Source organism: Tachypleus tridentatus, chromosome 10, assembly GCF_004210375.1.
Source record: "Tachypleus tridentatus isolate NWPU-2018 chromosome 10, ASM421037v1, whole genome shotgun sequence".
NCBI lineage: Eukaryota > Metazoa > Arthropoda > Merostomata > Xiphosura > Limulidae > Tachypleus > Tachypleus tridentatus.
Window position 1 is genome coordinate 82,443,611 of NC_134834.1, and position 27,678 is coordinate 82,471,288.

Genomic DNA, 27,678 nt, shown 5'->3' on the forward strand with positions numbered 1-27,678 from the left:
CTTTCAACATGGTAATGGAGCTTAAACTGAAATGAGAGAGATTCCTGGCCTATGTAAATAATGATTTAGTGTTTAATCACACATTCAAGTCTGTAGCTAAGAACTTTAAAATAGTATTTTAGGATACAAAAAGGGGCAGACTTGAAATTGATAACAGAAAACTGTGTGCTCACATGCAAGGAAGTGGAATTTCTTGGTTATATTGTTAGTAGAGATGGAGTTTAAATGGATCCTACTAAAACTGAAATAGTGCAGGACTGGCCTCATTGTTTGACTGGACATGAAGTCTACAGTTTTCTAGACTGTGGCAACATTTCCGAGATCATCACACCATTATTGTATCTCGCTAAAGTTGAGATACACTTCAAATGAATTGAAGACTGTGAATAAGCATTACATTCCATGAAGTGTGTTTACTGGAAGTCTCACTGATGGCATATCCATGAAAAAAATTATAAATTATTGATGGATAATGTGAGATCAGTGTTGTTGTATTTGTAAAATGACATAAAATGAGTAGTCATGAATGTGAGCTATTCACTCGTGGCAATTAAGTGCATATACTGTATAACAAAAAAAAAAAACAACTGTTTTCTATTGTAGTGGTTATGAAACACTACAATTTTAAGTTAGAAAGTTCACCATCTGAGTGAACCATGCTTTGCTGTAGCGAGAGGAATAATTGAACATTGGATATCAACATTGCATACAACATGTAAAACCTAATTGAATGTCCTGCTAGACAGATAGACCCTGTCAGTTCACTCAACATCCTGAATCTGAGGGAGTTGAGATGATTTCATCATTATAACATCAAACTATATAGAAGGTGGTTCCACTCGTAGATGGATACCATGACTAACACTTCACGACTGTGAGAATAGTAACTGAGGATAGGGGCGTAGCCAGAAATGGCTATTTGAAGGGTTAGTTTAAGTGCTTGATGCAAGCGCCGCAGGCGCGAAACTATGCTAAGAGCGTCCAGGGGCATGCTCCCCTCGGGAAATTTTTCAATGAAAACATAATAGAAAAACCTGAATTATGCATTCTGAGACTACCTTTTTGGCAAGTTTCAGAATGACACACTGAAGTGTTTGTTTTATTTTTTAATCATAAATAACTAAATAGGCCTATATATATAATATATAATTTTAAGTTATCAGGCCCAGCAAAGTAGGCCTACAGTCGTGTCATCAACATATAAAATATATTCACTCAGGAGAGTGCAAAATATATGTATAGTGTCTATAATCTGTATTCAAATATCATGGACAGTGTATGTTCATATTCCCTGGATTTCAAGAATTAACTTCACAAATAAACAGTGAGTCGCACCGTGGCAGGCTGGCAGCACCATGGCACTAACCTAGTACCATTGGCGCCATCTATAGTGAACCATTCACTATAGATGGCGCCAATGGTACTGTGAATGTGACATTAACAAACAGAAGTTGCGATAAACAATGATTTACTGTGTCAAGCCTGAAAAAGCAAATGACACTGCATGGGCTCTTTAAACCCATTCATGAGGCTGAACCTGATCAGTCTGCTGCAGCCAATCAGGTTGAATCAGAATTGTCAACTGAATTGTCAGAGTCATCACCGTGGCCTTCTACCAGTGCTGCCACTATCACCTCAGGTCCAGTCTGGGACAGTGGAAATTACATTTCTGATGATGTTAGCATTGGTAAACAGGTAAGTCGACTCCTCATTATATTAATTTTGTTTTAAATATCATATAAACAGTATAATGAGGAGGTAAGTCGATTCCTCATTATAGTAATTTTGTATTAAATATCATGTAAACACTCTGATGAGTTTTAGACTGAATATTTATTTCTGCTAGTGATTGTAGGCCTACAGCCACAGGATGTTAGGCCTGCTCTGTGAAGTACAGCTCTAAGCCTTTCTCTTCGATGTTATTGTACTCTCATAACAAACTTTCCCATGTGCAAAATAACTTAATTAGAACTATGTCTTTCTGTTTCTTTTAGATAAACGCTGAAACCAAAAAATGCCTCCTTGAGAATGCTTGGAAGCCAGGGAGTGTTTATGTTTCCCCCAGTGTGGTCCAAGAAAGCTGCATTTTCAGCATCGTTGGCTTTCACAGTGGAGATGGCTACTCTACAGTCCACATGTAAAAGGTGCCTTTTGCAAGTATTGCTGTCTTTTTGCTCCTGATGGTGCTAGTGTTGGAAGCCATAAATTGGGACAACTAGTAAAATTTCCATACACAAACTCGAAGAAGGCTGTTGAAGACTTCAAGGCACATGAATTGAAACATTACCATCAAGACAGCAAAGAAAAGGCTAACAATTTTCTACAGGTCGTAAACACAAGTTCATCTGTGCACTTGCAGCTTGATGCAACTTACAAGCAAGAAATTGAACAGAACCGGCAATATTTAATGCCTATTATTGATACTGTATTGCTGTGTGGGAGACAGGGTTTAGCTTTGAAGGGAAAATATGATTCTAGTCCAATGTTTGTTGGTGAAACTGATGAGGAGCCCATCAATAATGATGGGAATTTTCGGGCAATTTTGCACTGCAGGGCAAAGGGTGATGTCAAGCTTTCAGCAAGCCTTAAGAGTACAAAAATGAATGCTATGTATCTGATTCCTCACATTCAAAATGAAATCATCAATGCCTGTAATACTCATGTTCTTGATGCTTTGGTAAACAAGGTTAATGCTGCAAAATGTTTCTCAGTATAAGCTGATGAAAACAGATAGTTCAGGCATTGAACAGTTTTCGCTGTGTGTTAGATGTTTGCATTCCAATAACAACTCTGTTGCAATGAGAGAAGATTTTTTGCAATTTATACCTGTTTATGATGTGACAGGCAAAAACTTCGCTGATGTTATCATAACCAATCTGACAAAATATGGTATTGACATGGCTTTCCTGCGAGGACAAGGGTACGACGGTGCTGCCTCTATGAGTGGGAAATTCAATGGTGTCCAGAGACACATAACTGATAAATTCCCACTTGCACCCTATGTACATTGCATAGCCCATTCCTTAAACTTGGCAATTTCTGATGCTTGTAAAGAAGTTCCTGTGCGAAATTGCATGGGAGTAATTTCTAGCATTGAAAACTTTCCCAATACATCCAAACGAAAGCACGTTTTGGCTCTTTCGGTGGAGAATAAAGCACCTGAATCGAAAAAAAAAAGTTTGAAAGGTATCTACCCCACCCGGTGGGTTGAGAGACATGACTCATTCATTGTCTTTCTGGAATTAATCCATACAGTTGCAGATGCCCTTGAGACCATATCAGGTTGGCAAGACAGATTCTGCCACACAAACCAATCAATTGTTGTGTTCTATAACACAGCCAGAATTCATCAATACTCTACTTACCATTGCTAAATTGTTTTCCTTTAGTGCAGCTTACTGCAGCAACAGAACATTGATTTTGGTGCTGCGATGCATCACGCAGAAATAGTGGAAGATTTAATCCGTTCACTCAGAAATAATACTGTGAATGAATTTAACAACATTTTCTATGAGGCTCAAACTCTGTGTAGTGAGCTTCAAACCGACATCATAATGCCAAGGCAGGGTAAAAGACAGATGTACCGTGCTAACCCACAAATCACTAGCCCTGAGGAGTACTTTCGTATTGTTGTATTTGTACCACTTGTTGATCACTTTCTTTCACAAATATATGATTGTTTGTCCAGTCACAAAGCTCTCCTTACAAACTTTATGTGTCTACTACTATCAGGATCTACCACAGAACGGTCAGAACCTACAGCACAACAATGTGACCAAATTAAAGAGCTGGTCAATATATACAAGGCTGACATTGACAGCACTTCACTAGCTGCAGTAGGTGAACTTAGGGTTTGGTACAAATCACTTGCGAACAACAGACCAAAAAATGTCATAGATGCATATGCAATGTGCAATGCAGAAATGTTCCCAGTCATTTCTAGACTGTTGAAAGTATTTGCTACGCTGCCTGTGTCAACGAACTCAGTGGAGCGTTCGTTATCAACTCTCAGAAGACTCAAAACGTATTTGAGAAATATCACCACTGAAGATCGATTGAATGGCCTGGCCTCATTATACATTCATAGTGATATTAAAGTTGAACCAAACTGTGTTATAGATGTCCTGGCAAGAACGAACAGGCGTTTGAGCCTTTATAGATATTCGATTGTATTTCTCTAGTTCTGACAAAACTTGCTGTATTAAAAGAGTGTTCAATCAGAAATTTGCATTTGATCATTTGTTGTGTGTGAAATTATCTGTCATGCAATCACGGATCTTTATGAAACTTCACAAGTGGCTACTGAACTTGTCTAAAAAGTTTGGGTCCATGGGGGGTTTAAAACCCCCCTTGGCTACGCTCCTGACTGAGGACATAGCATTAATACTCATACTTATTTTCACACAGTAAAGTAAAACTCAGACTGCACAGATTGAGAAATGTAGCAAGTAACCTAGAGCTTAAACCGGGTAAACTACATCAGAGAATACTTGATTCTTCCTTACAGAAAACAGCCATTACTGGTCAACATCTGGAGATTTGTCATTGGTACATATTAATTGCTATTGATTACTTCATAAATGGGCCAATGTTTATCCACTCGTTAATGCTTCAGCATCTGTTGCTGATGTAATTGTAGAGCATTATATATGTTGGTTCAAAACACTAGAATAAATCCACTGAATCAGGGAGCTAATTTCAACAGTCAACTGTTTTCTGGGTTGTATAAATTCCTAGGTTTGGTGAAGGTGCACACTTTGCAATACCAGCTTCAGTTTGGTTGTTTAGCAGATTAAGTGCTATCAACTAAATATTTGGCAACTTTTTATTATGACCAAACCAACATGAGTGTGCATTCGTTTTGCACATGATGACGTACAGATAAACGTAAAAGAGATATTCAGGCTGTTTGATGAAAATGCTCATTCCTGGAAGTGAAAACCTACTCTCGGTGATATGTGGTCTTTTCCCCCAATGTCCACAAAATTACGTAGATTAGTTACGGTCTGTATTACGTACTGAATATGTGTTTGCTTTTCTCCTATTTTGACATATTGGTCCATTGACGTGCAAGTTACATCAGTCAAGAAATGTATAAGCATGTATTCACATTGACAACTTGTTTACCTTAGCAACAGTACTTGACCAGGAATCAGAATATGAGACTGATGAGTAAGGTTGTTGTCTCCTGTTACCTTAACTCAACCAGTGAAAGTATTATTTGTTTGTTCATGATGAGCCGGGTGAGGAAGTGTCAGACTTTCAAGTAAGAGACAGAACCAACAAATAGCCGATCTACTTATGACAGCCTTCTCATTCATTTGGCTGAAATCAAACTAAATTACCACCAGAGTTGCTAGTTACGAAAATCCATTACAACAACATTTATTAAAACACCGAAAGAAATGTGCAAGTTGTGAAAGCACAAAGGTCACCAACCAGTGGAAGCTGACATGAGAATTAAGGAGACGAAGTTGTAACTATGATTAACCAATTGACACATTAATCAGTTACTATAGAAATCGTAAAAGATATTTGCATACAACAGCTAAATGAAACAATGATACATATTTTTCTTTGCATACATTTTCCTTTTCTGTTGAACAGTTAAGCAGTCAAAATGTATAGAGAAGTCGACGACAATTTTTTATTTCTATTGGCTGCGAATTACAAGGAGATATTGACTTCTTTTATAACAGACTTTTACTGACAAGTGACTGGCTAAAGACTAACTTACTAATTTATGAAACTGATGTTGTGATTTTGTATGTAATAAATACATAAAGAGTATGTTCTTATATTGTTACGTATTTTATTCAGGAGTATCATAAATTCAGGTTATAGTTATTTATATATATATTGACCAATTATATTAATTTTACACTAGCTTTGGTTTTCTTTTCAAGTTTTCCATATCAGTTGGTAAGACACAATGAGCTTTGTTACGCACGTATCCTGGCCCGGCATGGCCAAGCGTGTTAAGGCGTGCGACTCGTAATCTGAGGGTCGCGAATTCGCATCCCCGTCGCGCCAAACATGCTCGCCCTTTCAGCCGTGACGATCAATACCACTATTCGTTGGTAAAAGAGTAGCCCAAGAGTTGGCGGTGGGTGGTGATGACTAGCTGCCTTCCCTCTAGTCTTACACTACTAAATTAGGGATGGCTAGCACAGATAGCTCTCAAGTAGCTTTGTGCGAAATTCAAAAACAAACAAACACACGTATCCTGATGCGATAGCTGTAACTGTCTATATCTGAGTAATGAAACTGTGTTCCCAATTTTTTATTCTAATCTTCTTTGCCAGGGTTTTAAATATGGGTGGGTGATGAAGATTCTTCTATGGTAATTGTCTGTGAGTTGTTGGCGATAAATTCGAATAATAAATGGACAACACACAACCCACTTGTTTTAAAATAATATATTCAAAATAAGTCAATTGTATGTATAAAATTCTTAACACTATAGGGTATTAAGTTGTATCTAAAAATTCGAAATATTTCTATTTTCTTATTAAACCTCCTCTCAGGTTGAATAAATTTCTATAGAATGTGATTGACAATCTTTTTTCTCTACTTTGTTTCTTACCTTACAATATTTTTTACCACAGTTGTGTCTGAAACTTTAAATAATTGTCTCGTTTTTGTCAGAGTCCACAGACATGAGTTCAATTACTTTAGAACATTCTTTGACCAAATAAATTATTTTCCTTATCACAATTATACTGTAAAACTCACTTTAAAATATCGCTCGCTGTGGTTAGTCATTCATACGCCAGCTAACTTTTTGTGATTGAACTTTTACTTGATTTGCACTCACTTGGTCGCCTACATTTATATATTGTTTAGTGGGGCCTTTAAATGTCTATAAACTACGCGACACTATAATGGAACAATATTCATTTAAGGTGACGACAAAAATATCGAAGATTTGTGCAACTTGGCGTCAAGAGTACAACAACAATTGAATTATGTTTTTTTTCGTCAAAGTACAGTATCTTCTTTGCTTCAATTTCCCATACATAGTCTTTAGCTTTGTGAGGATTCTTGGTTTATTTCTAAACATTATAGGAAATCCTTATGAAATGTGAAATGGAAAGGAGGTTCCTGGAACCAACTGGTTAAGGAAGGAATCTATTAGAAAAAATGCTATTTTAGATCTGTTGTTAACTCCTTATATAGAAATGGTTGAGATAGTCGATCACTCTCTAAAGCTATCCAATCTGTGTGCTGTTGCTAATGGTAGGGCAAAGAGGAGGTTATACTTTCTTTGTACAGGTCACTGGTTAGACCACATTTGGAATACTGTATTCAGTCTTGGGCTCCTTGCTTTAGGAAAGACATTTAATTGCTGGAAAGGGTTCAGAGAAGGTCTACTAGAAAGGTGCTTGGAATGAAGGGGTTGTCAAACGAGAAGAAGATGAAATTTTTTATACTGTTTCTTTTGAAAAAGAAGAGTTAGGAAGATCTGGTTGAGGTGTTTAAGATTATAAAGGGAATTGTTATTGTTAATGCATCATTTCTCTTTGTATTTAACAGTGAGAATAGTGTAACTAAAGAATAATAATAGTAGTATTAAAAAGGTGGGAGTTATCGAGTCCTCTTCAGTGAAGATAGTTTTATTTTTCTAACAGGGTGGTTGGTCTTTGGAATTGGTTGCCTTCAAGTGTTGTAGACGCAGTAACCTGAAATAAATTTAAGAAAAAGCTTGATAAGTATACACTGCTGGCCAAAATATTAAGTCCCAAGAACATAAAAAAAATGCATTTTGCTTTGTTAGACTCATCCACTTATTTGAGTAGAATTTCGAAAGATGAAAATAAAAAAGGGGGAAAAAAACAAAACATTTTTAGCGTTTAATAGGGAACATTATGAAATTAGCCTAAATACTAGCTGGTCAAATGTTTAAGGCTATTCTGAAACGAAGCGTTAATCGGTAAAAATGTAACGAAATTTAGTCATTTGTGTTCACGCATTAGCGTTGTCAACATCTCCCACTGACATCTCCTGTGTTACATTGGGTAAAAACATGGCAAAGGCTAAAGGTTGACAGAGTGTGAACGTGGCAGAATTGTCGAGCTGCAAAAGAAAGGTTTCTCTCACGTGCCATCGCTGGTAAGATTGGGCGTAGTAAAACTGATGTTGCAAATTTCTTAAAAGACCCTGAGGGATACGAAACGAGAATTTCAAGTGGTTCGCCCAAGAACATTTCGCCGGCGTTGACCAGAAGGATTCGATGGGTTGTTCGACAAAACATTAGCTAATCGTCGAACCAGATTAAGGCCCTTACGGACGCAGAACGCAGCTAAAGAACAATGAGAAGGCATCTACGAGAGAAAGGCTTTAAAGCCGAAAACGTCTTTAAAGGCCACGTCTTCTTCCACACCACGAAACAGCTCGGTTAAACTTCGCTGAAAAGCTCTAAACATGGGACATAGAAAAGTGGATGAAGGTTTTGTTCTCTGATGACAAAAAATTTAACCTGGATGGTCCAGATGATTTCCAACGTTACTGGCACGATAAGGATATCCCACTGGAGACATTTTCTACACGACACAGTGGAGGAGGCTCCATCATGATCTGGGGTGCTTTCTCCTTCCATGGAACAATGGAGTTTCAGGTTATACAGGGGCGTCAAACAGCAGCTTGCTACATTGGCATCTTGGAGAGAATATCCTTATTGACTGAAGGCCCTCGCTTGTGTGGAAATGACTGGATCTTTCAGCAAGACAACGCTGCAATCCACAATGCCCGCAGGATATAAGACTTTTTCATGGCGAATAACTTGATTCTTTTGGACCATCCAGCGTGTTCGCCCGAACTGAACCCCATTGACAATGTTTTGTGGTGGATGGCAAGGAAAGTCTATAGAAATGGACGTCAATTATAAACAGTGCATGATATTCGTGAAGCCATCTTCACCACTTTGAATAACATTTCAGCTAGCCCTCTGCAAACACTTATATCGACCATGCCAAAGTGAATGTTTGTAGTTATTCGCAATGACGGCTGTGCAACTCACTAGTGAGAACTTTTGTTGGGCACTTCCTACCTTGTTTAGAACTTCTTTTTGGTATGGTCTTAAACTTTTGACCAGCTAGTGTTTAGGCTAATTTTATAGTGTTCACATTTTCCCTATTAAATGCTAAAAAGATTTTTATTTTTATTTTCCCTTTTCATATTTTCATCTTTCGAAGCTCTACTCAAATAAGTGGTTGAGTCTAACAACGCAAAATGCATATTTTTTCTTTATGTTCATTGGCCTTAAGATTTTGGCCAGCAGTGTTTGAATGATAAAGGCTGGCCTTGAGTTTCTTTCTTTCTTTTTAAAGTTGATTTACTTTTGAGTTTCGTCCTAGAATGTAATATTATCTCAAAAGGAAACCCATTTTTAAGCTACCTTATACAGTAACACCTGTCTGAGTCGGAAACCGCATAGGGCGGAAACCTGTATAAGCTGGAAATATTAACATTTTGCAGCATTATCTTAAGATTTTTCTTATAAAAGGCCCTCTATATGGCGGAACCTGGGTAACGCGGACGGAAAACTATCTTTCACCTTCCTCATCATCTATCAACAAGTAGCATTAGAACCTGAATAAGGCGGAAAATGTTTTTGATTAAATATTTGACTTATAATTTGTTTAAATATTAATAAATTCTCGGACATTTTGTTACAGTAAGTTTTGGTTGAATATATTCTGTTTTGTTTTTTTCTGCCGTCATTATTTTTGCAGTGAAATTAGATTCATTATTTGTAGAAATATATTTTTCTTTTAAGTGCAAAATTCTACTCTTCAAATATTTCTCACGAAAAAATAAATTCCTATCTTCCCTAATTTTAAAATTTAGGGAAATTTTACCATGGGCAATGGGAAAGAGTGAAAATCCGCGCTGTTTCAAAAATTTAAGGAAGAATCAACTTCCTATGGAATGGAAAGCGAATAATAATGTGTGGATGACAAGTGCTATATTCGAGATATTTTTTGAACAAATTAAACAAAAGAATGGAACAAGAAAATAGGAATATCTTACTTTTCCTAGATAATGCAGCTTGTCACCCAAAAGTTCAACTTTCAAATGTTCCTATAGTTTTTCTACCATCATGTACAACATCAGTTCTACAGCCACTAGATAATGGAATTATACAGTGTATAAAATTGAAATACAAAAAATAATGTTTCAGCAAACATGAACGACTGTAAGAGAGCGTCTGAAATAACCATGAAAATTGATGTATTAGATGCAATTGCATTTTTAAGTTATTTAATCAAATGCGTAAAAGATGAATGCATAATAAAGTGCTTTCGAAACTGTGGATTTATTCTTGATAATGGCAGAGATTGTGGAGAAGTTGTTTGTTATGACGATTCTAGTGAAATTCAAACTCTGATTGAGAAGATTGATGCGGATGATTCTGTGAACGCGGATAGTTTTGTGAACGTTGACAAGAATGTTTTAACAGAAACAGATGAAATTGTTTGTTTTGGAATTTCGCACAAAGCTACTCGAGGGCTATCTGTGCTAGCCGTCCCTAATTTAGCAGTGTAAGACTAGAGGGAAGGCAGCTAGTCATCACCACCCACCGCCAACTCTTGGGCTACTCTTTTACCAACGAATAGTGGGATTGACCGTCACATTATACACCCCCACGGCTGGGAGGGCGAGCATGTTTAGCGCGACGCGGGCGCGAAGACGCGACCCTCGGATTACGAGTCGCACGCCTTACGCGCTCGGCCATGCCGGGCCCAGATGAAATTGATTTAAAATCTATAATAGAATTGCAAGATAGTAACAGTGTGAGAGATTCAAACGACGAACGAAATGGAAAAGATAGTGAGGAAATAGAAGTTCCTATTTCATTGCGGCCCAGCATGGCCAAGCGTGTTAAGGCGCGCGACTCGTAATCTGAGGGTCACGATTTCGCATCCCCGTCGCGCCAACTATGCTTGCCCTTTCAGCCGTTGGGGCGTTATAATGTTACGATCAATCCCACTATTCGTTGGTAAAAGAGTAGCACAAGCGTTGGCGGTGGGTGGTGATGACTAGCTGCCTTCCCTCTAGTCTTACACTGTTAAATTAGGGACGGCTAGCACAGATAGCCCTCGAGTAGCTTCGTGCGAAATTCAAAAAACAAACAAACCTATTTCATTGCAAGTGTTAAGTTGTAGTAACGCTGTCAAATTGCATGCAAAGGTTAAGGGGGAAAATGAACTTCATGAACAGGCCGTAGAATTGACGTTCTCTTTTAACCGCATGAGAAAGCCAATTAAAAAAAACAAAAAACATTTCAAACTGGACACTTTATTCAAATAAGTTTGATTAAGATTTTGTGTACTTAGGTGTATTTTAAATGTCTATTTTGTTCTTATTCTAATAAACGTAGCATAAACGGTATAATAACTTTAGTCACAAATGTCTTACTTCCCTTGAGTCAAGTAAGTATAACGTTCCGCTCAAAAATTATATATAATTAAGAAAATGCATATTCACTGTGTCTAAGCCGGAAAACCTGTTTAGGCTTGAAATTTTACTTAGTCCCGTGCGATTCCACCTTAGACAGGTTTCACTGTATTTGGTGCCTTGTAACAACCACAACAGAACGAAATAAATGTAAATAATTGATAACTCTACATAATATTTCCCATACAAGTAACTTCTCAATTTTTGTAATTTAGCTTAACACTGAGCAGAGGGCAGTACACAACAATAAAAACCTCATTGTTGTGTCATGCGAGCTATGGTAAAGTGTGTTGTTTAAACGTGGTTAATATTTAAGTGGTGTTTTATGTAACACAATAGTCACTCACAAACATTAAAAGAATAAATCCAAGTAAAACGTTTTATAGTAATGGCTACTACACAAGACTGGGCGAAATCTGCAGATGACCAAGAGAAACATCTATCTGAAATTTATAAGAAGGTAAGTGGTGTCGAACCTACTGTTGTGTAGGTGTGAACATGCTTTATATTAATCTTAATGAAAAACCTCTTAATGAAAAAAATGAATTTTCATAATTCTCAGTTTAGTTATTGTAAGTTAATTAGATGTTGTAAGAACCATTTCAATGCAATTATTATTTTATTAATAATTGAGTAGTAAGTCTTGTTATTATTAATAGTATTGCGCAACTTACTGTAATATTTATATTCGTGTTCAACTGACATCTTTAAAAGTTAAATGTTATTTATAATTTAAAATGATTGGCTACATGAGTTAAAAGTAGAAATGGTACAGAAGATTTAGTTTAGTTTTCAAGTTTCAGTACATTCAGTAGTGTAAGTGCAAGAATTGTGTATCAACTACATATTCAAATATAACATGTAAATGCTAGGTATGGTTTAATCATTACTGTGCCTAGATTGTAAAATCAACTTTCATGGATTTGTGATTTATAATGTTGCTGCAAAACATAGCTGCCTACTATTCTTAATAATAACAGGGATATTTTAGAATATGTTAAAAGTAATCAAAATGTTTGGAAGGAGATTGGACTCTTGTAGGGTTTTGATGGTTAGGTTTATTTGTAGAAAACTGTAATATAGGTAAGTTTTGAATGTTTTATTCTATTTTAGCTACAGCAAATGTTAGCAGTATTTCCAACCTCCAAGCATTTTAAGGGAATTTATCTATTTGCAATCCATTTTCTTTTAAATCACCAGGAGGTTAATCTATCAACATGATACTGGTCAATTCCAATAAAGTATGAAGTCCAAACATTGTTTTTTCCACATTTATAAAGGAGGTCACAGAAATATTGAAAGGTGAGATGCAAACAGAAGTTAGATAAGGTTTCTTCCAGTTTTAAAGGAGGTCAAAATTTGTCAAGTCCATAATTTAGGTTTGATTTCCTCTGTATTTTTGCTTGGTTGGTTCACCTCCTATTGAGCTGGACTCTCTGGTCATGTAGCCACCTTTTTGTTCTATTCTTCTTGCCCTTAGATTTTTATCTGTCTACAGCTGACATTGGCAGGTCTTTCATTGTTGGTCCATTTGTTCTCTTCCCCTCAGCCATCATACTGTGAACTGCCTTTTTTTACTTGACTTTCCATCCAACAGTGGTGTGTTGGTCTCTGTCATTGTCCACTATGTTATGCTTTCCTCAGTACCAGAAAGTATTTTCTTCCCTTCCTGTCATTACACTAATCCACACCTTCCTTTCTTACCGACCTTCTTCCTTGATGGACATAATGTGGATTTTCATGCTGTCACTTATGCTGCCTTTAATCCATTGGCTTTTTGCCTTTTTACACCACCTTTCTCTTAAGACTTACTTCCTCTTTCTTGCATATAGTTGCTGTTACTTGGATTTATTTCCTAGTGATGATTCTTCCACCACACCACTAGGGATGTTCTTTACTTCTTAAGATTTCTGCCAGTCAGGAATGTAACCATACTTTCTTTCCCAGCTCTCTTCCATCTACTTCTCTGATTTTGGTTGATTGTTCAGACCCAGATTAACTTCTATGAACTGTTTGATGTTACTTACTGAAACCTTCTCCCTTTAGGGGTTCCCCTTTTATATGTTCATACCCAAGAACTCCTTTTGTTCCACAGATCTTTCTCCTTTTAGCCTTACTGGATTGATCCATTAGTGCCTTTTTAGTTGGTAAATTCTTCTTTGGATATGGTTGCTCTCAGGTTATTTAAAATTTCTTCTCAACAAATTTGTCACCTATCTTGCTCTGTTTCATTCCATTTTCACTGGTTTTGGATGTGATCCTTCATGTGATGAGATGTGGTTTCTCAGTGTACCCCTATGGAGCCCCCTACCATTGAGTGTGCACTTCACAAGCTTTCCCTTCAAGTACTCTCTGAAGTTTTGTATTGGCCCCCTCCCATATTTCAGTGTAGGATTTCAGCACTTCTTTGTGGAGTTATTGTCTCGGAAGTTTACATTTTCCTAATTGGAAAGTGTATTTCTAAAGTGCTTGTATCTTCACACCCCATCTATTCTCCCCCCTTCCAGTGCACTTTTTTTTTTCTGCCTTGTCTAAGAATGAAGTTATCATGAGTGCAATTATATGCATAAGGGGAGTTATTGTGCATGAAATTTGTGGCACCATCCTATTGAAAGAGGCTGTTGTTGCATGATAAATAACCATAAATTAGCAAAGTTTACATTAAATATGTGAATTTTGTTGTTAGTTAGCTCAAGGTTAGTTGCATACAAATATCATAGGCATATGCTGAGGAAAATAGTATTTGGGCAAAAGGAGGTAGGTATCTCTGAGAACTAACTTTTAACTGCCTGTTAGATTTATAGCATTTATCCATTATATTCTTCATATCTTCAGCAAGTCAGTTAATTTTGGTCTTTGTTATGCTTTTCTTTTTTTAGGAGTATGTCCATCTCAAAGCAAAATAAATTTTAATTGAAAAAAATATTACCTAATGTTGTATCACCTTTTAATTTATCCCCAGTTAGATAATAATTTTTGTCTCGTGCCAAAAAAAATGTTTATTTGAAAATTAGGAACTAAAATATTTCTTTATTGTCTCAGTTTGTAACAAAACATCAAATCTGATTGTGTAATGATCATCTATCTATAAATGTTTCTCACTTAACGTTTTAGTGGTTTTTTTTTATTATACTATAATTTTTCCATATCATTATTCAGAATATTTCTAACATTATGTTACAGTAATAGCAACTAGATGTATTCTTGAATCTGCTGTGTTTAGCTTCATATGAAGTCTTTTTGTATAACCAGTTTTCTAAGTATAGTTACCATAGTTTGTGTATGTATGCTCTACCATTTTGTTATATATTAAAAGGAATATAGCTGTATAAAGAATTCTGTATAGTCTCAGAAACCTCTTTCAAAGTTCTAATAATCTTGTTATGTTGAGGTTTATTTAACATGGGCTACAAATATATTCATACTCCATTAGCTCATTATACCAAAGCCAGTAATTGTTTCAACTTCAAGATACCTCCAACTGAAGCTTTTGTTTCACTTTCCAATTGGTTGTCTGTATACAGGTGAAATGTAAATATTAGGAGTGCAAGCTCAAGTATTATTGGTAACATTTATACTTTGAATGTCTAGATTTGAGCTTTTTTGTTTTTCTCTGTAGTATTTTTTTTCTGAAGAAATTATAGATGTGTAAAATTTATTTTTTAATGATTGATCTTGTTAATTTGATTTTGACTGTTTTAGTGAATAAAATGGACTTTTCTTTTCTATACTTAGCTTCATAAGCACAAAATCTATACCTTTCAAATTGTTTCTAACAAACTTCTGATATATAGCACTATATTATTTTAGCCTGATAGTTATACAGACTCATTTCTATTAAGAAATGCAAAATATGGCAGACTGTGTTTATGAAAAGTACCTTTACCTAATGGGATTGGCTTAAAGAATGTGTATTTTGGTAATTTATTTCCTTTGTTTAGGTGGAGAGTATAAAGGTTTCAATAAACAACAGTGATGCAAATAATGTGAAGAACGAAGAAACGGAGGATGCAGAGGAGCCAAGTTAGTTTTGTTTTTAATTTGTCTTTCTTTTAAAACAGATTTAGGCTTCTTGGTCCATAGTTTATAATTTGAACTGTTGTTCTGTAGTAGTGGAATTGATTCTTAAGTTGTTTAAGGGAGTACAAGTTATTGAAAACAAGAGCCAACACATTTCTTTGTCAAAATTAAATTCAATTGGTTGATTTGTTTTTTCAATAATTATCTTTAGATTCAAAGCTGTTAATCTTGAAATAATGTTTTCAGTTTTCAAGATTTAATGTTCATCAAGAGTGGAATTATTCCTAATTATGATTGCTGGTTTCCACAATTTTATCATGATGGTTTTAAGGATATTTAGATTTCTTACATTCTGTGCTCTGAGAAGACCTAGAGCTATTGTTTATCCAGTTGACTGTCATTATTGCTTAAGACGTGTTTTGCAACTTGACTGGAGTTTGCACTTGTAAGACTTAGGTGCTCATCTAGTTGCTTATTTCTCTGGCAGTACATCCCATGTACTCCTGTTAATAATTTGTATTGGTACATGATTTAAGAATTATGTAAATAGTTGATTTTATCTTTCAGGTGAAAATATTTTATTTTCACTGGGCAATCTGGAATGAATGTTTCACTTTTGCTAAAATGGTAAATGAACATTTTTGTAATCATTAACTTTAAGTTTAGTGACAATTAACATCTTAACATTGGTACTATGGAGCAGTGTATACACTAAAGGAATTCAAGTAGTACTATTACTATTCACTTTTTTTTTTTTTTTTTTATTGAAAGATATTTTGTAACAGTGAGTGCATTATGTTTGTTGTTTTGAGTCAAGTGGCTAAATACATCCCACCTGGTGAGGTTCAAGGGTGTAAAGCCCTCAAAAATATTTTCTAGTACTTCCTCTATTCTCTTTAAACCGTGTAGTGGCAACTGGAATGAATTTTTAGTGGTTTGAAAATGCTTCAAGCCTAACATGTACCATTGAAATACGAGGTGAAGTTTACAATTGATTCAACAAATACACACATACACTACCTTAATTTTGTCAAATATGGCATTTGTGATGTTTGACTTAAGCAAGCAACCCAATAAATCAGAATGGTGATCATGTATTCATATATTATCAGTATCTCTAGACTTGGTGGATTGAGCTGTCAGCAATGATTGTTTATGATGGAGAAAAACTGATTAATGAAAATTGCAAAATTAAAAAATTGGAATTGCATTCAATGAATATTGGTGTGTAACTTGCAGTATGAAACCTCATGCTTTCACTCTACTGTTTTTGTGTTAGTTTTAGAAACTTCTAGTGTTAGTTTTAGCTATCAAAGTGATATTTTTTCTTTAGCAGTTACTTTACTGTCGATAGAAACTATTTTTTTAAAATTAAAAGAACTTAAGCTGTGATAAAAACAAACAAGGATAACAAGAACATTGAACACATTTTCTAAAAAAGTATGTCTGTTTATACATCAATAACAAATATATTCTTTATTTTTAATATATACTTTATATTTAATTTATTGTTTTTTACTTAATTTGATGCTTATAAAATAAATCAAGTCATGAAACATATTCTTGGCAAACATAAGATGTTCTTACCATTTGAGGGGCAATGTTGACTTCAGCAGGCTTAATAATTAATTTGGATGCATGGATAGTTGCTGTAGATCCTAACTTTAGCTCATTTAGAATATTTTATATTCAAGTTCCCTTTTTAGTTCTAATATTGGTAAGAATGACTGTAACACCCAGACCACAGTTTATTTATACGGCTTAAGCTATCATGTCTAAAGCTAAGATGAATGCATTTGATTGCTAGATTACCTGAATAGGTGAGTATTTTGTGAAAATTACAAACAATACTAATGTCTTTTCTTAACAGAAATATCTGCAGCTGAAGTATCTCTGATGAAAAAGATCCTAAGATCTAAATTGATTGAAAGCACTCATGATGTTGAAGTTCAGAGAAACGATCCCAATTCCCCTTTGTATTCAGTCAAATCATTTGAAGAATTAAATCTGTAAGTATCTGTAAGTCAGCATGTGTAAAACAAGATTTATATCTAATTCAGTTGGGTTCATTTCAGTGAAATTTGTTGAAAGTATGACTTTTAATAGTTATTTAAAACATGCATAAATGTAAGATTTAATATTTTTAATATTTCCTTTTAACTGTAAGCTATGTTTGTGGCTTTTAAATTTTTACTTGTTTTTGTTTTATCATATGTCACTTAAAGATTTAAAAAAAAAAAAATTAAAGTTAAAATGTATCTTCAGAAACCCTGATCTCTTGAAGGGTGTTTATGCCATGGGCTTCAATTCACCGTCCAAAATTCAGGAAACTACTCTTCCAACATTATTAGCAGATCCGTAAGTAAAAGCTTTGTACTTGTTTCATTCAATATGGTATATTCACTGTTTCAGTTTAGGTACATCAAGTGTTTCATGGCATATACAGCTTTATTTGGTAAGTTGATTTTTCTTAAACATGGGGAAAAAAACCTCATCAGGTTTTACAATGTAAATTATACAAGTCTGTTTTTATTTGCTTTTATCAGGACTATAATATAATACAGCTAAAGAAAGATTTTGACAAGTTTCTTCTGTCATCCAAGATTAACTATGTATTCTTAGTAGTTTCAGCTACTTTTATTGTATGATTGTTTCAATTGTTATTTGTAATGTTTATTTCAGTTTAAACATTCTAGACATTCTTTCAAGGGTATGGACAAAAAGCATAGTTTCATCATATTAATTTCCCAGTATAATTCCATTCTTTGCTCTATAACAAGGATAAGATTAAAGAATATTAGATAAAATGTTTATATATATTAAAAAAATCATTTATTTATTGTTAAACAATAAAGAAGTTTACAAGTTTCTGTTCAGAGATGTATTTATTTTTAGCTTAACTGATGTTGGAGGTGGGTCTCTCTTACATGATGGGTTGGAACTCTGCATGAATATTGTAATTTAATTACGTGAACATTTATTCATAACAAGCTTCTAAAAACAAGAATGTTAAATAATTTTTAAAGTACAGTGATGTTTTATTAATAGCATGAAGTACAAAAGTTTCCTTGTGTTTGCACTTGGATCCAAGATACAACAAGAAAATGTTAAACTTTGGTTTAAAAAAAATTTTGCTCTGTCCACAGCCCTCAAAATCTGATTGCTCAGTCTCAGAGTGGAACTGGGAAAACTGCTGCTTTTGTATTGGCCAGTCTTACTAGGGTTGACACTTCTAAGTCCTTTCCTCAGGTAGGTTCTGTAAGGTCATTGAAAATAACCTGTTAAATAAAGCTGTAGTTGTAAACAGATGAACAAATGTTTTTTGAGAATGGTTTATTTATATTGGCAGTCTAGGATTATTGGATGGTATGTGTTAAACCTCCTGCTCTAAAAACAATTGCATAAGACCTCAAAACTAACTTCTAATAAGGGCTTAGGATGAAACCATGGAAACTAAATGAACAATAAGTATGCAGTTTAAAATTTATTACATTTATTAAAACTTGAAGTGTAAGAGATTGAAAGAAAGCTATTATTGAAACTCTTTTGTTTTTATTAAACTAAATTTACAGTGTAAGGAAATAGTTTTTTTGTTATTGAAGTTCCTTCTTTGTATTATTAAACTTTACACTCTGAATTAAACTTGCTTTCTCCTTTTATTAAACTTTACAATGTAAGTGATTGAAACAAATTCATGATGACAAGAAACCCACTTGAAGTAAAAATGTATTTCAAGAGAGCTGGTGTGGGTATTAAAACTTAAAATAAAGTTGAGAAAAGCATTTTGACCTTCTTAGGTCATCTTCAGGTTAGATGACCTAAGAAGGTTGAAACGTTCTTCTGTACTTTATTTTAATTAAAGTAGTTACACATCTGTTGCTAGCATCAGTTTTTCTTAATTCTTTTGACTAATGAAGAGATTTCATAAAATCTAAAATACAATTTTTCTCTTTAAATTTGATACAAATTAAAAGTGAAGACTAAGTAGTTTAAAGTATTTTAAGATTTACTACCTTAAATATGGAGTGCAGGAACTAAGCATTAGGAATTTTAATTATCAAATATTATTTAATGAGTTCTTGTTTCATGGTTTTGCAAAGAGAGGTAACCAAATAAGTCCCCTAACTACCAATCTGCAGGTGGTAGCCAGCTGATCTTCAAGTTTTGTGTATATTTAATGTGGCATTGTGCTTTGTTGTAAAATGCTGTTTTTTTTCCAATATTAGTAAAAGTCAGATACTTATGAGCATTGTTCTGTCTGTCATTTTTGAAGGTAATAATTTTATCACCAACCTATGAACTAGCATTACAAACTGGTAATGTGGCTAAGCAAATGGCACAGTATTGTAAGGAGATCAAATTTCGCTTTGCTGTCAGAGGAGAAGAAGGCAAGTGTTTTATTTATTTGAATATATACATATCTATAGAGTGAAAAAATATTTTAACAGAAGGACAGAGTACAAGAATGTTTATATTTTAGCCCTATTATTTTATGAATATTTAAATAAATTGAGTTGCCTTTATTCTAATTTTTTTTTAAATAGTGCATAATTATTCACCAGATATTTTTTATTCTTACTTAAAGAGTAACATAAATCATATTCAATTATAAAAAGCATGAAAAAACCTTTTTAAAGCCTATCGTAGAAAGCTATTTAAAAAGTACACAATGCAAAATTAGTACAGAGATTGTGTCCTCATGTTCAATTTTGTGAGTGCATATTTGTAGCTGGCCAACTTTGGTTTAGCATTAGAGAAGTTTAATCAATGTTTTCAGTAGATAGTTATAAAATAAGTTTGGTATTACATGCCTGTTCAATAAATTCCAAATACAATCAAGTCTCATTTTCAGTTCCACGAGGTGAGAAGATCACGGAACAAGTGATAATAGGAACTCCTGGAAAAGTGATGGATTGGGCATTAAGATTTAATTTCTTTAATATCCGTAAGATCAAAGTATTTGTCTTAGATGAAGCTGACGTGATGATTGCTACCCAGGGCCACCATGATCAATCCATACGCATTCATAAGTATGTAATTTTTTAATGCATTTTTTTGCATTTTCTGTGATGATGAAAAAACCCACTTGTGGATAAAAATGTGTAAACAATCGCTGGTATGGGTAGAGAAAGCTTTATGTAGAGGAGCGAACAACATAAAGCTTTCTATACCCATACCAGCCATTGTTTACACATATTTTTCTTGCATTTTTGCACTCGTGAGAAATGTTTCTATGATTTGTGCACAAAAAACAGAAGAGAATAAACAAGTTAACAATTGTCAAAGTAATGTCAGTTTATTGTAGAATTAATTTGAAAACATTTTGGGCACTAGTTCTTTATTGGTTTCCAGTAACAAGAAAACAGTTTTTAAGAGAGAGAGGGTATGAGGGTATGATAACTGATTCATAAGTCAAATATCCCTTGAAGTGGATTCCTGTACATTGTGAAAGGGGCCTTCTAGAGAAAGTTCTGTACTTCCTGTGGGATCTGAATATCCACCCACATGTTTGCAGGGCATAGCAACCTGTGAAGGGGAGTAGAGGATCTTGATGGTTGAAGGGTCCAACTCTAACACACCACTTTGGCCTTGAACTCCTGTAGATGAGCAGCCTTTGGGTGGCCCCCTCAGGGTCATTTGACTGGTCCACTTGGGTTATGGTCAACTTGAGTACCAGTGTTGGACATTCTCAACAGGTGTTATGGATATTGTATATGAAACTGATGTTTGGTATAATGCTGATGAAACATTGGTGTTGCAGCAGTGTCCTTGTTTGGCATTGCATTGTGTTCCCTTATAGGGATCCCTGGTAGGTGGGGATAGTGGGCACTGAAATGTTTTGTTTATTATGGATCCCCCAAATCCAAATGAAAATAAAATAATAAAAAAACATTATAGGTAAACAACTACATCTTGAAGATTCTGAACAGCATTCTTTAACATCTTCAACACCCGTACCTCATATTCTGATATTACATTCTTTATCAGACAAATCTTTAGGGAAAATGTCTCCTTCTTCTTCCAGAAGGGATTATATGGGCTTGCTGTCTCTCCTTAGTCAGTCAAAACTATGTTCTGGGGACATCTTCACAGAAACATCCACTCCAAAACACACTGAACTCCTCTTTCGTTCAAAGACCATTGCAGATCTACCCATTGAGGTTACTCCCCATGCTACTTTGAATTTGTCACAGGGAATTATTGTTGAGAGGGATTTGAAGAACATCCCAGAGTCAGAGATCCTTGCTTGTTTTTCCATCCAAGGAGTTCCTGCAGTAAGGTATGGCCATATATTCCCAACCCTCTCAGTTGTTTCCAATGTCAGCAGTTCAGTCACTAGAAGACATCTAGTCATGGTTCCTTGACTTGTGCTTGTTGAGGTGGCAAAAACCATGATGCCTATGAGTGCAAAATTGACCTTCATTGTGTTAATTGTAGTAGCTCTCACCCCTCTGACTTTTGTTCTTGCCCTAGGCGAGAGGATGAAAAAAGAGGTACATCATTTGAAATTGATTCACAACAATTATCTTGAGCTTGAAAATTAATTGCTGCCACTCCATCTTGGACATGTGCTGCTGCTGCACTCTGTTCCACTGCTACAGTGGAAGTGCAGACCGTCATTTTCAAACCATGTGAAGAGACTTTTGCCTTCCATGATTAAGAGAAATGATGAGTCAATGTCAACACCTATCTCTGGGCCTAGCATTTCTTCCAGTGCCACTTTCTTTGGCCCCAGCCTCTGGCAGTTTCTCGGGCCCATCTTCTTTTTTGGCCCTGAGATGTAGAATGATTATTTCTTCATGCCCTTAGTCACTGGAATCTTCATCCACCAACAAAGACCTGCCAACTTGACCCAGGACAGGATCCATGGAGGTCGATAGATCTTCTAATAAAGAAAAAAGACGTGATCAAAAACATAAGGGCTCTCCGACCAGTTCTCCTTTACCTCAGTAAAAAGGGCCATTTAGATACAGTGGAACTTTAGAGGTTTTCATTCAAACATAGATGACATTAAGGATATGATTGATTCTTATCATCCTGTGTTTCTCTTCATACAGGAAATATTTCAGAAAACTGCCAATGCAGTCACCTTTAGGCAATTTTCTTTGTGCTGAAATGACAGGTTATGTTATGGATGAGTCCTTGGAAAGGTGGCACTGTTGGTTGATCAGTATGTGCCTGTCCTGTTTTTGCCACTCCATACACCCTTGGAGGCTGTGACCATCCATGTTTCTTTGGGTCATACTATTACTGTTTGTTCTTTTTATTTGTGTTCTGGAGAGATCTATGGCCAAGAGCATTGCCAATACTCTTGACAAAAGCTTCTGATGGGTATCTAGCACTTCTGCTCTATCCTCCACCTTTTTTAGATATCAAGACTTGAGTAAACAGATCACTTCTGTGCTGGATATTGTGGATGCAGTGTGGCTGACACGTTATCACACATTCTCCTTTGCTTTCATTCTTGAGCCCTTAGCATTTACACATGTCTATTTCTTTTGAACTGTAGAATAACCAAAATTCTGTATCTGTAATGAAACAATATCATACACAGGTTATACCTTACACAGATGTATTGTGAAAAAAACAGCATTAATATAAGATCAACAAAACAAAATATTTATCTAATATTCATCAATTTTACAAAAAAGTTATTGCAGAAGTTTTCTGTCCAATCTAGCAGAACATTGTTGTTTTATGAAGTACTTCTATTACTTTGATCCTGTAATTTAAGAACAGGTTAAGTTTGGAATCTAAAATGAATTTATTATTTCTATGTAGCTTATTCATAACATATATCAATAAATAAACAAGATATGTGTTTTAAGTTGAGAAGAAAGGTTACTGTAAAGAACTGTTTAATAACTAACATTTTAGTTAAATCATAATATTGAAATAAAGGTAGCAGTTGAATGAAAAGTGAGATAGATGGAAGTGATACATTAGATTTTTGCCATAACATTTGTTTGGTTCACACTAATGTGAAACGAAAACACTTCTGGGTTTTAACCTTCAATTAACTCTTTCACTGCCGAAGACGTTATGTAACCTTTGTTCTTGCCATGATAGGGTTAAGTAAATATTTATTAGAAATAGATATGTAATAAAATCAATTATTTTATGACCAATTAAACAAAATCATAAATGTTTCATATTGAATTGCAAATTTTATAAATTAATGTATAAATGTATTATCAAAATTACAAATATGTGAATGGGGGAAGGGGGGAGTAGAACAATAGTTTTGTTAATCAATTTAGAAAAATTGATTTGAGCCTAATCACTTAGACATGTTCTTCCATGGTCAATAAGAACATTTATGTAACAAAGGTTTTCAAAGTTAAAGAAGCAAAATGCAGAGTAAACATTTAGATATATTGACAACTATTATGGTTGTTAATTAATTTAAGAAACTGGTGGAGTGAGTTGTCTTTTCCATTATATTCATGTGTTCTTGTGCACTAATTGACTGTTTTGTAGTGTTGTTTTTTTCAGAAAAACTTCCATTTATATAAAAGACTATTTGGAATTTGTTTTAAAATATCTGATTTGTTTGTGACAATAAGTAAAATGTTTTTCTGTTCATAATAAAATTCAGATTTACTCTAATGCAGACAACTTGCCAAGGATTGCCAGATGATGCTGTTCTCAGCCACTTATGATCAAGAGGTGATGGACTTTGCTGAGCTAATAGTTTCTAATCCAGTGATCATCAGACTTGAAGGGAGGAGGAGAGTCTAGAGAATATCAAACAGTTTTATGTTGTCTGTAAAAGCATGGAAGAGAAGTATTCTGCCCTTTCTAACATTTATGGAGTAATTTCTATTGGACAGGCCATAGTCTTCTGCCATGTAAGTATTTATAAATAAAAGTACAATAATCATGTGTTTCCTTTGTCAGGTTTTAATTTTTTTCAAATTGTGCAGCAACTTGGTCACAATTTTCAATTTGAATTAGCCAAGTTTAAATATCCCACAGTCATGTCAAGAGAAACTGTAGTGTTATGTGAAACTAAAGATTAACACAACTATGTGAAACTTATAAATTTTTTTCTTATGCATATTAGTTTTACTGTTGAAGATATACAAAACACTAGTTGCATAATGCTTTTCATTTATCTAGATTATATAATACATGTGTCATTTGTACCATGAAATTCATAGTTGTTCTCTTCCATTTTCCAAATAACTTAGTTACATCAATACTTAACTGTACTTTAACTGTATTAGTATAGTAATTTGTTATGAATAAAATATTAGGCTTGGCATGGCCAGGTGGGTTAAGGCATTTGACTCGTAATCTGAGGGTTGCAGGTTTGAATCCTCATCACACCAAACATCCCCACCCTTTCAGCCATGGGGGAGTTGTAATGTTATGGCCAATCCCACTATTTGTTTGTAAAAGAGTAGCCCAAGAGTTGGCAGTGGGTGGTGATTGACCAGCTGCCTTCCCTCTAGTCTTACACTGCTAAATTAGGTACAGGTAGTGCAGATAGCCCTCATGTAGCTTTGCGCGAAATTCAAAAAAACACAAACAATAAAATATTATCTATCATAACCAAGTCCATTACATTGTATGCTTAATAGTTATACCTTAACTATATTAGTATAGTAACTTGTATAATATTTTATCATAAAAGGACTAGAAATGAGTATAATTTAGTTTAACTAGGGATTATACTCCCTGATCTTACCCCTTTCAAATGTACTGCACACATGTATTATGTGAATAAGACTTAATATAACTCTCAGCATAGACTCTGTCACACAGACCGACCTCATAACCATTTTGTATTTGTTATAGTTTTCATGGTATAACTTTTAAATTAGAAAACATAGCTTCATGGAATTTTGCATGTTAGTAAACATTACAAGTTTTTTATGCAAAATATCAGAATCTTCTACTTAGTTTTAAGGGCTTTTTTTCTCGTGCATTTTTTTTTTTCTTTTTTTGAATGTTCACTATCAAACATGCAAAGTAATCTTGATTAAAATTACTTTTATGCATCAGAAAATTGTCAGATTTCATGTGTGAAACCTCTAACCTACAGATAATTATTAAATGTGTAAGAAAACTGTTATTTTCCTTTATCAGATCTCTATGAGTGCAGTGAAATTGACTGATCTCAATCACCATAAAAAAACAAAAACAAAATTAGGAAATGAATATAAATTGTTTCTTGGTTCTAGAATGACTGCTTAACAGTCTAAATAGCTTAAATCTCTAAATATATTATAAATGTATAATGTTATTTTTTTATTAACCTTTCAGCTGTGTCTGCCTAACATTACAGAAGTTGCAGTGATGTAACACATACTCATGCCAACATATCTAGCAATATAAAGCTGACCTTTATAAAGTGACTTGTCTTGCCTGTCTTTTATTGAACTCTTATTTTTTTTTTTAAATAAGTCGCATTTCAGTTATGTATATACATTATTACTATTTACAAGTACATTTTTAAAGTTCTTCTGATAAAATAGAGCAGTAACTAAAGTATAGCCCCTCGGTGTGGATTCCTATACGTGGTGAGGGGACCTCCCATGGAAGGTTCTGTTCTTTTTGGTTACCTCCTCTGGGATCTAAGCATTCACCCACGTATTTATCGTGCATGGCGACCCGTGAAGGGGGAGGAGAGGATCCTGGTGGTTGAGGGGTCCAACCCTAACACACCACTTTAGCCTTGAATTCCTGTAGACAGGCAGCCTTTCTGTGGCCCCCCTTGGGTCAGTTGGCTGGTTCACTTGGGCTAGAATCAACCAAGTACCAGTTTTGGAAGTTCTCAGTGGGTGTTGTGGACATTGTGTCTGATGCTGGTGTTTGGGTATAGTGCTCATGAAACCCTGGTATTGCTGCAATGTCCTTGCATGACATTGTGGTGCTTCCCCTCATAAGGCTCCATGGTGGGTGGGGTCAGTGGGTACCGAAATTTTCTTTTTTTCCTATGGATAGGTAAATGACCACATCTTGAAGACTTTGATCAGCAATCTTCAACATCTGTAACGCACATGTTTCATTTTCTTATACTACATTCTCCTTCAGAAAAACCTTTAGGGCAAATGTCCCCCTTTTTTATTCAGGAGGGACTTGCTGGCTCTCCAAAGCCAGTAAAGAAGCTTCGATCTGGAGACATTGGTTGAAACATCCACATCCCAACACAGTAAACTCCTCTTGAATTCAAAGGCAATTGTGGATGTACCTATAGATGTACCCTCATGCTACCTTGAATTCATCATGAAGAGTTATTGTTGAGAGGGATTTGAAGAACGTCTCCGAGTTGGAGATTCTCGCTGGTTTCTCCACTCAAGGAGTTTCTGCAGTGAGGCGTATCTCCACTCACAAAATGGAGTAACACTGCCGACAAATATCCTCGTTTTGACATTTACCTTACCACGTGCACCTGCCACCATCAAGGCAGGTTATCTAAATTGCAGAGTACGGCCGTACATTCCAAACCCTTCAATGTTTCCATTGTCAGAGGTTCGGCCACTCAAAAACATCATATTGTGGTTCCCTGACGTGCTTGTTGTGGTGGCAAGGACCATGATGCCTATGAGTGTGACACGGACCCACATGGTGTCAACTACAATGGTTCTCACCCTTCCTACTTTCATCCTTCCCAAAATGGTTGGAGGAAAAAGAGGTGTGGTGCTTGAAAACGACTCATAACATTAGTTATCCTGAGGCTCAGAAACTGCTGTTTGCTGCTTCATCTCAGACATGTGCTGCTGCACTTCATTCCACAACTACAGTAGGAGTGCAGACAGATCTCTTTGTGCCTCCAAGAGAATCGTTTTCAAAACAAATGAAAAGCCTTTTGACCTCCATGGTTAAGAAAGTTGATGAATCAACTTCTACACCCATTTCTGTTCCTCCCACACATTCCAACAAACCCCAAGATCCACATCCTTTGGTTTCAAATGCATCTTTTTCTCCCACCCCAAGATGCAAAACAATCATTCGTTTGCATTCTGTCACTGGAATCCCCTTCCAACAACAAAGATCCATGGAGGTCAATAGACCTCCTACAAATAAGGATAGTAAGGAAAAAAAAGACGTGGTCATAAACAGAAGGGTTCTCCAACCACTTTGCCTACCCATCATTAAAAATGGCCACCTTGATACAATGGAATTGTCGAGGTTTATGATCTAAACTGGATAACATCAAAACACTGATTGCTTCCTACCATCCAGTAT

At 35.2% G+C, this 27,678-nt stretch overlaps 1 pseudogene across 1 annotated transcript in view; it reads left to right on the forward strand.

Annotated features, from left to right (window-relative positions):
• Nucleotides 1-11,699: 11,699 nt before the first annotated feature.
• LOC143229722 (DEAD-box helicase Dbp80-like) overlaps nucleotides 11,700-27,678 on the forward strand; it is a 28,382-nt pseudogene continuing 12,403 nt past the window's right edge. Inside the window, exons 1-8 of the transcript XR_013016022.1 lie at nucleotides 11,700-11,920; nucleotides 15,402-15,483; nucleotides 17,351-17,489; nucleotides 17,746-17,838; nucleotides 18,627-18,729; nucleotides 19,754-19,868; nucleotides 20,333-20,510; nucleotides 24,096-24,332. The product of XR_013016022.1 is annotated as a DEAD-box helicase Dbp80-like (transcript). The remainder of the gene's footprint in view (nucleotides 11,921-15,401; nucleotides 15,484-17,350; nucleotides 17,490-17,745; nucleotides 17,839-18,626; nucleotides 18,730-19,753; nucleotides 19,869-20,332; nucleotides 20,511-24,095; nucleotides 24,333-27,678) is intronic.